The sequence below is a fragment of the Pinus tabuliformis genome, chromosome J (genome assembly GCF_031772625.1).
Source record: "Pinus tabuliformis cultivar Carrire ecotype Pingquan chromosome J, CPIR1, whole genome shotgun sequence".
In the NCBI taxonomy this organism is placed as follows: domain Eukaryota; kingdom Viridiplantae; phylum Streptophyta; class Pinopsida; order Pinales; family Pinaceae; genus Pinus; species Pinus tabuliformis.
Window position 1 is genome coordinate 170,847,093 of NC_142295.1, and position 11,020 is coordinate 170,858,112.

At 38.5% G+C, this 11,020-nt stretch overlaps 1 pseudogene; it reads right to left on the bottom strand.

Moving 5' to 3' along the window:
* Positions 1 to 4,459: 4,459 nt before the first annotated feature.
* On the bottom strand, positions 4,460 to 5,979 carry LOC149226212 (bZIP transcription factor TGA10 pseudogene; annotated as a pseudogene).
* Between the last annotated feature and the right edge of the window lie 5,041 nt (positions 5,980 to 11,020).

The following is an 11,020-nucleotide window of genomic DNA, read 5'->3' on the forward strand; positions in this document are numbered from 1 at the left end:
TGTTGAATGTCTCATATATCTTTAGAATCTAATATTTATTTAGATAAAGAATATAGCTGCAACACTATTTTTGTTAGCTTGAATTCAATATTTGCTGCTTCAAAATATTTTACATGACAAATAAACTGGTTGATTATACAAGGAAATATGTGATGATGTTGTTTCACTCATAAAATAATGCTGATTGGTTGTTAATATTTGTTTTCATTTTCTTACGTGCTTAGCATGTTTCTTCAAGATGAATATGTCTGGGTGATTCTAAACTTTGCATACGTTTGTTGATACATTGGCATATAAATCAATTGTGTGTGGGGTTGGTATAAAGAATAATTATAATATTAAAATAAATGTATTAAAACCATGATATTACATGATTTGAGATATTTTGTATTCACTAATTTTTGCCCTGCATTGTGAAGAAGAGTTTCTTAAAGTTATTAAAACTCTCTTTAAAAATCTACTAGTTGTGAGTGAAATTGAAAATATCATAAAAATATGTATTTGTTAATCAAATCTAGTGCCAACAGATGAACCAAATGTGAAAAATGTCTAATTATTATGTAGATGTATTTATTTATTTTAATGTATTTTTAATTTTCAATAAGAGTTGTCGATGTAAACTGAAATTTGCAAACTACATCCAAATATTAATGTTGCGGCTAAATGAAAATCCCACCATGGCAGATCTCAATGTTCTTAAAAAATTATCCTTGAATGCAAAATTGACATGACATTTACAATAAAACACCCTTGGTAAGCATAAAATTGCAAGATGCAACACACCATAATATTTTGTTAACTAAGGTTTGGGAAATTTATAGGAAAATACATATTCACAACATTTATCCAAAGGGGTTCTCTAAAAATTGCAGCGATTTTTGGACTAAAACCGTGTATCTATAATTGTAGGACCATACTAAAAATCCAATTTTCTATTTAAAATTGAAAACAATTATTTTTGGGGTGGAATTTGACATAAGAGATGAAGTAGCTCTTATCACAAAGAAATTATCAAATCTTAGTTGTTTTATTGATAAAATACTCACATAGGCACGTACCTTGCAGTGAGGATTATGGAATCATAATTAAAGGTTCTCATCTTCATCAATGTAGTTTTGGGATTGCATCTAATTAAAGGGAGATAGTATGTGTATGCTTGCTTGACAATGGTTTCCAATCCCTAAATAATAACTAAGTTAATATGATTTTTACTATAAATGATTAAATCCACTTGTTAAGAAAAACCATCTATAAATTCCATTTAACCTTGACATCTTGTATTTAACTCGGGAAAGACAACAACACTCAAAAAACTAAATTCTACCAAATGCACTTAAAGCATGGTTTTATTTACTCACAAAAACCCAAACAACAAAAAATCAGTTGGATTCTTGCTAATTAATTAGTGATTCCCCAATGATTGGTATCTACTAATCGATTGTGTGACTAATGGTAGTACTCTTTGGGCTTAGTACCAACATATCTACAACCATTGATGTATGTGTGAGAAAGATCCTCTAGATAATCTCTACCCTAGCATGCCCATAGTATATAAGATATGTAACAAAATATGCCATGGCCATTGAATGTATAAGTGTGTTTGGTAGTGAAATTAATAGATTATTAGAATCTCAACCCATGATTGTTGACATCAACATTTTTGGAGACAGTGATCCACTAAAATTTAGACTCGTTTTCTAACACTAAATTAGTTATTGTTGTACTAGACATTATCTATTCAAAAAGTTATGATAAGATGAACTGCCTTTAGACCAAATGATTTTGTAAAAGTAACAAAAACCTCGATTATAAGCATGTTAGAAGGATTGCACTAAAGTAGGAAATAATATTGCGCTTTAGATAGTGGGCACAATAATTCTAGAAGAAAATGGATTTGAGAGTTTTAAATCCAAAGTTTGTAATTATAAATGAGGGTTAAAGGTCTCCTTTGAGATTATAAGGAGTCCATTTGTATTTTGAGCCCTAATTAATAGAGAAGTTCAGGAAGGTTAGTCTTTATGGGTGATTTCACAATTGGAGAGGTACACGAGGTCCCTGGATTTGCTAGTGATCCAATACATGCATCCATTAGATATGTTGGACACCTAATCCTCTATGGGTTGGTGTGGAATGTGAACAACCATCGGAGTCCAAGAGACGTTGGAAGATGAATCCAACAGTCATGTACAATGTATTATAAATGAATATCTTGTGAATAGTAAATGCAATCTAATGCTTATCTTTCATATAGCTGTTTGCATTCCATGTGAGTTTAACATGGTATCAGAGCTGCAGGAGAATTCTGGCCCTGCTCTAATTTGAGCCACTTGTTTTGTGGACTCTCTAAATGTCAATTCTGCCTTCCTGCATGTCAGAACTGCCATTACTATTCTTGCTGCACGCTGTCACCACTGCCCCTTGAAGGAACTGTTACAACCTTTCTGCGTACTGGTGTCACTGGTATATCCTTGGCTATAACATTCAATTTTGTCAGCCACGCCAGGCTAGTGTTGTAGTGTAAGGCACAAGCAACTCGCATGATTAAGGGTTGTGCGAGATCGAACGTTACTTCTTTTGTTGCGACTGGACTGCTCTGGCATGTTCAGCTGCTCGTTCTGCATATCAACTTGATATTTGAAGATGTGAGGGCATAGGATACATTTGTATTGATCCAGTCTGAATGGGCATAGAAAAAGCCAACGCGCGACTAGTATAATAGATTTATGCTTGATTTGATACAAAGAAAATCAAAACTCGAGGGATCTATTATCACGTTTACTGTTCAATATAATGCCTGGTTCCCATATTTAGAGATACATCAACCTTTCATGGGATTGTAGTCAATTCGCATTTACAAGTAGCAGCGATCCTAGCACCCAAAAAAATAATTCTCCTACTTGATAAGATCTGTGGGTGCTGCAATGAGTTGATAATTTCATAATTATATATGTAAACAAATTAATAAAAAACAGGATTCTGGGAAAAGTGAAATTCCCAATGTCTAATGTTGATGTTAGATATCATTTTTTTGGGATTCAACTGCGTTAAGTAAGTCATTCAAACGTATGACCATTTCCATGAGAGGTAGTCGTAACTGACTAATTTCTCATGATTTTTGAATAGTTCACTTAGCACTCATTGCATCGGGTGATGCTCACAGGGGTGAAAAAGTGGGATTGAAACTAGTGAAATGTGGAGAACGAATCACATAGCATCAATCATCACTTCCGGGGCTTGCACCCGGTAACCAGGACTTCCCAGGAGGTCACCCATCCCAGAACTCCTCTGGCTCAAGCGCGCTTAACTGTGGAGTTTTTCCACAATCAAGCCCACTTAGCTTGCTACCCCATTTGCAAAACCTTAGCAAGTATTGTGCCTCATGAACCATTCAAGTAGAGATCCCTTGACTCTTTTTGAATTTAAGTATGGGGGATTTACGCAGTGCATTATATTAGATATCATTTTTTTGGGATTCAACTGCGTTAAGTAAGTCATTCAAACGTATGACCATTTCCATGAGAGGTAGTCGTAACTGACTAATTTCTCATGATTTTTGAATAGTTCACTTAGCACTCATTGCATCGGGTGATGCTCACAGGGGTGAAGAAGTGGGATTGAAACTAGTGAAATGTGGAGAACGAATCACATAGCATCAATCATCACTTCCGGGGCTTGCACCCGGTAACCAGGACTTCCCAGGAGGTCACCCATCCCAGAACTCCTCTGGCTCAAGCGCGCTTAACTGTGGAGTTTTTCCACAATCAAGCCCACTTAGCTTGCTACCCCATTTGCAAAACCTTAGCAAGTATTGTGCCTCATGAACCATTCAAGTAGAGATCCCTTGACTCTTTTTGAATTTAAGTATGGGGGATTTACGCAGTGCATTATATTAGATATCATTTTTTTGGGATTCAACTGCGTTAAGTAAGTCATTCAAACGTATGACCATTTCCATGAGAGGTAGTCGTAACTGACTAATTTCTCATGATTTTTGAATAGTTCACTTAGCACTCATTGCATCGGGTGATGCTCACAGGGGTGAAGAAGTGGGATTGAAACTAGTGAAATGTGGAGAACGAATCACATAGCATCAATCATCACTTCCGGGGCTTGCACCCGGTAACCAGGACTTCCCAGGAGGTCACCCATCCCAGAACTCCTCTGGCTCAAGCGCGCTTAACTGTGGAGTTTTTCCACAATCAAGCCCACTTAGCTTGCTACCCCATTTGCAAAACCTTAGCAAGTATTGTGCCTCATGAACCATTCAAGTAGAGATCCCTTGACTCTTTTTGAATTTAAGTATGGGGGATTTACGCAGTGCATTATATTAGATATCATTTTTTTGGGATTCAACTGCGTTAAGTAAGTCATTCGAAGATCATAAAGTGGAGAAATAATTCGCAGATGAAGTTGTCATCGTCATTGCGGCGAAAGAGCTTCCATTGAGTAGGTGTTGCTCTCATGGGTGAGCACACCACAAGGAGCTCAATGCTCGAAGTTGATTAAAGTATTCCCCAGTGGCGAGAAAACATCTCGTAGCTTGGCGAATGGTGAGTATTCGGTGAAGTTGGTGCAATGTCTGTTGTCTCAAATTGTCTGCCTAGCGCACAAAGCCCTCTAGGTTGGCGAGTTTTCCCATGGTGATGGCCATTTGTTCCATGTAATTCCCGGCGTTTGAAGGTGAGGTCAGAGATCCAGATATTATGGTTTCTGACAGAGATTGTTGGAGAGTCTCCATTCCTTGTAGAAGAGCCTCTTCAACTTGCTATGAAGACTGTTGTAAGTTACAAATGCCCACAAACTACGGCTCTGTCAAGGGCTCCAGCTGAGGAACCAGGATCTTGAGAAGTTCTGAGGGACAGAATCCTCCCATCCACATGAAACACCGCTCTGCAGGCGTTTTCCACATCCCTGAAACCAGGTGGAACACATTTGTCTTGGCTGCAATGCTCTTCAACTGGAATATTTCGTCATAGTGGTGCAGGCAGTTGTCTAGCAACAGGCATAGATCGTTGTCTGGTATGTGGGCCTGCAATGTTGCTCTCAGCTCACACATTCGACCATGATGTTCCTCTAGCCACCTTGAATATTCCATGTCAAAAATAGCAGCACCTGGACTCAAACCTGGGTGACCTTGATCAACAACGAATCTTAGATGCAACCTCTTGTTCAGAGCTGGATGTTGGGGCTCTGTGATATCAAACTGGTGTTTTTTCCCTCATATCCAGGTTAGCTTGTCTCATGCTTCACATCATTGTTAATGTTATTTCTTGAACTGCAGGATGTTGGATATCCATGATTATGGTTGGAGTAAAATGGGTTATGCTTGTCATCCCTTTATATAATGGAAAATGGTGTGATATTGTAACTTAAGGACTCAAAGCATCGATGACCCACAAGAGAGATAATGGCATCAAAACCCTCAGTTTCCTTGTTTTGATGGGTTGATTTTGTATATATGAATTCTCTACTTCTGAGTTGCTGCCATAGAAAAGTTAATCCTAATCGTTGCTCCAAAGCCTACCATCAAGGCTTCATATTGTGTGTAGAAGAAGATAGTGCATAATTGTTAGAGAAGACTTTGGTATATAGTGATACAATTGAAGCTCACAATCTTTATTTGCCACCTGTTAAGAAAAATGGCTAAGCTTGAAAGAATATTAGAGCTATTGAAAACTCTAATCAAGCCCACTGTCGATAGCATAGTCAAAATTAGCAAAGCCTCTCTTTCCGACATTCAAACCTATCTACAAAATGCACATGAAAGATGGTGTTTCTGCAACTCTAATCACAATTGCAACAGGAAGAATTACAGTGGTGGAGTCATCATTCTGAACCTGTTTCTGTTCAAAACATTGAAACAAACTCCAATAAACAACAATACAATCATGTGACAGTTGATTTAGATCCAGTGCAAAATGAAACAACAATTGTACATCCAGATGCAGAAATCCAGCCTGCACTTCCCAAGTCAGTCATCAGACCTTAGGAAGATCTTGTCCATAACAAGCACAAAACAGGTCTTGGATATGATAAGGAATTGTCCTTTCATATTCTATACTATTCCAAACCCATTCAATTTCAAAGTGTTGGATTCCTTCATGACAATTCACCTTCACCTGTTCCAGATTCTGCTCCTCCACATTCACAGCCAAAAGTTGTTAAATGCCAACATTGTGACCGGGTTGGCCATATGAAAGATCATTTTTTTGATCTTCATCCATGTGAGAATTGTCATAAAACCACTCATTCTTTAAACAGATGCTTCAAAAACAAGCCTCTTGCAATAGCAAAGATTCATCTTGGATGGATTGCTTCTTGGCAATGGGCTTCAACAACCAAGAAGATATTTCAGTCATATGTCAGAACTTGTTCTAGAGTATTGAAAAATTTTGCAGTTGGGTTTTTTCCATCATCTCACCTTGTATCTGACAGGAGGGGAAGTGATGGTTATCTACAAGCTTCAAAGCCACATCAAGCGAGCCTGAGCCACAACCTGCCATACCAGATTCAAAGTTGTAGCCAGAGACAAAGATGCCCCTAAGCATGCCTTCGTTTGGTGGTCATCCTTAAACCATTACAGGTTGAGATCTCCCTTTTCAGGTTGAGGTTCTCCTTTTTATGTGGGGTGAGACCTCCATTTCAAGGTTGAATGTTTCCCTCTTCAAAACATGAGGCGCACTTCCTCTAGCAGAAGACCTAAGCTTCATGCCAGATTTGGAAGAGTTCCGGGAACTGCACTAAGCGTTCTAGTGTTGGTGGTCATCCTTAAACCAACCCCCTTATACCAACATTTCAGAGAGCACATTCAGCTTAGTGCTGCCATGCATTTTTGCAAATTTTGTATTACAAATCTCTTCTTGGAATCATACATACCCCTTCAGATTAAGGGGGGGAATGTTGGACACCTAATCCTCTATGGGTTGGTGTGGAATGTGAACAGCCACCGGAGTCCAAAAGATGTTGGAAGATGAATCCAACCGTCATGTACAATGTATTATAAATGAACATCTTGTGAATAGTAAATGCAATCTAATGCTTATCTTTCATATAACTATTTGCATTCCATGTGAGTTTAGCAAGATAGACTTTAGCCGACTACAAAAATATACTATAACCTTTAGTGGAGTGCATTAGATCTTTATTCATTGTCGAAATGAGGATTTGGCACCTCTATCCTTGGATTATAGTTGATTTGCATTTGGTTGCAGTGTTGGTTTATTTCTTTGGTGCATTGGCCCACATGATGGTTCTTATGAACCTGTTAAACCCTTATGGCTGATTGTAGAGTTATCATGTGGAATTCGAACCATGGATAGCATTGTTTGCCACTTTAGTCTCTACATTGAACTTCTAATCAATGTCCAATAACTCCTACTCACATTGTCAATGAGGTGGCAAAATATCTAAAACCTCCCTTTCGGAGGCAACCATGAATCATTTTAACCAATCCAACCCCAATTCTAGCTCCTCTAAATGAACAAACCTATTAAATGTTCACTACAAATGGGATCAAATGTAGCTACTACTACAACACAATTAAATGGGATGCAAATTTTTGGGTTATCTTAACTCCCTAGGAGGCTTGAGGTTGAAGGAGCTACTTCAACTACAACATAATTAAATGGGATATTAATGTTTGGGCTATCTTAACTCCCTAGGAGGCTTGAAGTTGGAGGAGTTCTCATAGAACTAGGTGCTAAGCCCCCTATCAAAAAATTAGATTATTGATAGCCATGCTCTTAGAAAAATGACCACAACATTTTGGATTTGTTGATATCATTGATCAGATATTGATCCAGGACCTAAATGATAGCTCAGATTTCAAAATGTTCGAAAGTGTGTCGAATCTGAATGACCAGATAGATCTCATATTTCTGATTTTGGTGCCGCAAACGGTTTGAAAACCAATACCGTATGAAGGAGTTATCGCAATTTGAAAAAGTCCAGTAAATTACAATTTTGAACATTTGACCAAGATTAATTTGGTTTAACTGCTAAACCTTTCCTTAAACGTTTTTATTTAAGTTCCGTATTAAGCACGTGGGAAGTATTCGGAAAGTGGGAAATGGTTTCTCACGCGCCCTAAAGGTTGGAAGTGGTATTCCTAAATTTCACGCGATTAACTTTAGCGTGCGACACGTAGCACGAGAAAACCATTTTTCTCGCGCGCTCTCAATTTGATATCAGTCGTGCAGAAATTCACGCGATATTGCGTGATAGTCGTCCAATTGGATAGGTCACATCGACGGTGGAGATCGTCCGGGCTAGTTGGCGAGCGGACGACGTGATAGCCGTTGGATCACGCAGGATAGATCGACAATGGAGATTCCGCTATTTGGTATACGTGGGACCATAACCCACAGGTCCACGCGCGAATTGTGTAAAGATGCAGCTTTGTTATATCAAAATGGTATCGCGATTGTAATGCCTACCCAACGGTTGAAGGTCAATATGACTGCAGCATTATCCCTAACCATTGGGGATATATTGCCCTCATGTGTGCGCCCAACAGTTACGGTAATGACTCACCTCCGACGGTCAGCCTAGTGGAGCAGATAAACTTAGGCGGAATGCTAAGTTTAACTGGAATTAGGTGCAGTTCACCAAATTTGGTGGAGTATCCTTAGGGTGATATTGATTAAAAGCACTCCAAGGGTAGTGTTCTACCCGAGACAGAGCCAACCAGAGGCAGAGAGGGAGTGAAACAAGAGGCTAGCTAGGCTAATTGGAGCCTTTTGAAGCCAATGGAATAGTCCAGAGAAGCTGAGGAAGTCATATTCATAGAGATTTTCATCTATGGAGAATTTTGAAGGCCACTAGGAGTTGGAGGCAGTGGTAGGAGCTACCAGTGCTCGTTCTTAGTGAACCAATGGTCATTCCTGACTGTAATGAGCCTTCCGAATCCATTGCAGGGATTTGCAGAAGCATTTGGAGACTTCTAAAGGCCGAGATGCTATAGGGAAGTTTCAGGCAACCTAGTGCCAACCGTGGAGGAAGGCCTAATTTGGGGATGCAGTGCTCATTTTGAGCAAATGATCAATCTATTTTGGTGTCTGATATGTGCTGGAGACAGTGATTGAGGTTTCAAAGATAGTTAAAGAATTCTGAAGGAGTTAGTTCCATCAAGAAGCTCAGGGTAGCTCAGAGCATTGATTGAAGGAATCAAGTCTAAGGGAGCTTAGATCTGTTTGCAGAGTGATGACAGCCATGACAGGGTTATAGATGGTATTCTAAGCCCATTGGTTCAGTGCAGTGACCTTTGGAGTTAAGTGTGGAACTTGTAAAAGAAACTTTTCCATAATCCCAAAGAGCCAAGTCAAAATGACAAAAGCTCAAGGAGATGTAGCCCACGATATTCGGGGGAACTCCCAGATTAAATTTGTTGTTATGTGTTGATGTGTATTTGCTACATTATATGGATGTTATATGTGTTTAAATTAGCAGAAACAAATGAACTTAAAGCACTTAAACAGTTAAAAAAAACATACACTTGTTTCAAGTATTAATTCTGCAAATGTCATATATAAGCTAGATCATTTATTTGTTAAAACTAAGTGGGAGGTTCTTGTAAGCATAACAAGTTACCAAACCCCCATTTCAGATCAGGTGGTATCAGATCAAGTTGCCTGATTCACAGAGCAATATGTTGCTTGGTTGACAAAGCAATAGGTTGCTTGTTTGACTTGAAAGGTGTTTAAACAATATAAAGAATTTGATTGTTTCACTGTTTGTAAACTGACTGTTGTTTGAGTTTGCAAAGGTGAACGGAAAGCTACTGATAGCTCAGTCCAGGAAAGGACAAGAAGGAAGAAGGGCTGAAGGCATTCTCCTTACCCAAAGGACCTCAAGGCAACCCTTGAAGCACAAGAGGGTTTGTTTGCAAAAGGTTGCTTGAATAAGAGTTTGACTCTACAGCCATTAGTTCTTTGAATGCTTTGTGAATTTTATTGAAGTTCTTTTGTTCATTTCTATAATGACAAATTCTATAAGTGAGTTTTCAAAATCCTCCTCCTTCACAAGATTCTTTGATGAAGACATGAAGCGAGACTTGTTCATCATGATGGATATGGTGAAACAAATGTAAGAAGATGAAAGGAAGAGCATAAAACTTCGAGAGCAGTTGAATTCCATGAAGGAAGAGAAGCAGTTGCTTTTTGACAAATTGCAGGAAATGGAGAGCCAACTTCATATTGCAAATATGAACCTAGAAAGGATGCATGAGTTGGAGACACAACTCCTTGTTGCCAAAGAAGCCTTAGTCAAGCATCAGTTTGAAGAAGAGGTAAACAATCCTAGTTTGTCTTCAATTTCCTCTAAGAATGTTTATGTTGGTTCTTTTGAAAAACATACAAGAGGTATAGGGTCCAAGTTGATGTCAAAAATGGGCTATGAAGGAAAAGGATTGGGCAAACATGCACAAGGCATTGTTGAGCCAATAATGGTTGAGGAAAGGCCTAAGTATTTGGGTCTTGGCTATGGACAATCTTATGGAGAAAGTTCCAAAGCATCCATGAAGGCAATTGAAACAGTTCCTAGAAGGAGTTTCATTTTAGGTTCTCTACCTCAAGTTTGCAAAGATTGTATTCATGGGGAATGCAATTGTTTGAAACATACTTTGCAAGAAGAAGGTGTTCATAAGCATGCACTCAAACAAGAGAGTTGTGAAAGCTCTAAAATCATTGAAGAGATTGCTGGTGTTCCGAAAGGAGCCAATTCTTCATTCAATTCACCTCCTCATGAAGGCAACAAAGGTGAAAGAGGAAGGTATAAATCTGATTTCAATCACATTTCTTTTGATTATGTTAAGCATGGTAAATTTCCACATAAGCATTGGAAAAAAATTGCATGTTCCTTTTGTGGTTTGGTTAACCATAGTGTTTCTAGATGTTGGAAGAAAATGGCCACATATAGGAAACTTTTGAAGAAAAGGAGGCAAGAAGCCAAAGGTCCATTGGAAAAGGAAAATTATGCTGTAAAGAGGATGAACATGTGTTGCAATTATTGCCATAAGCAAGGA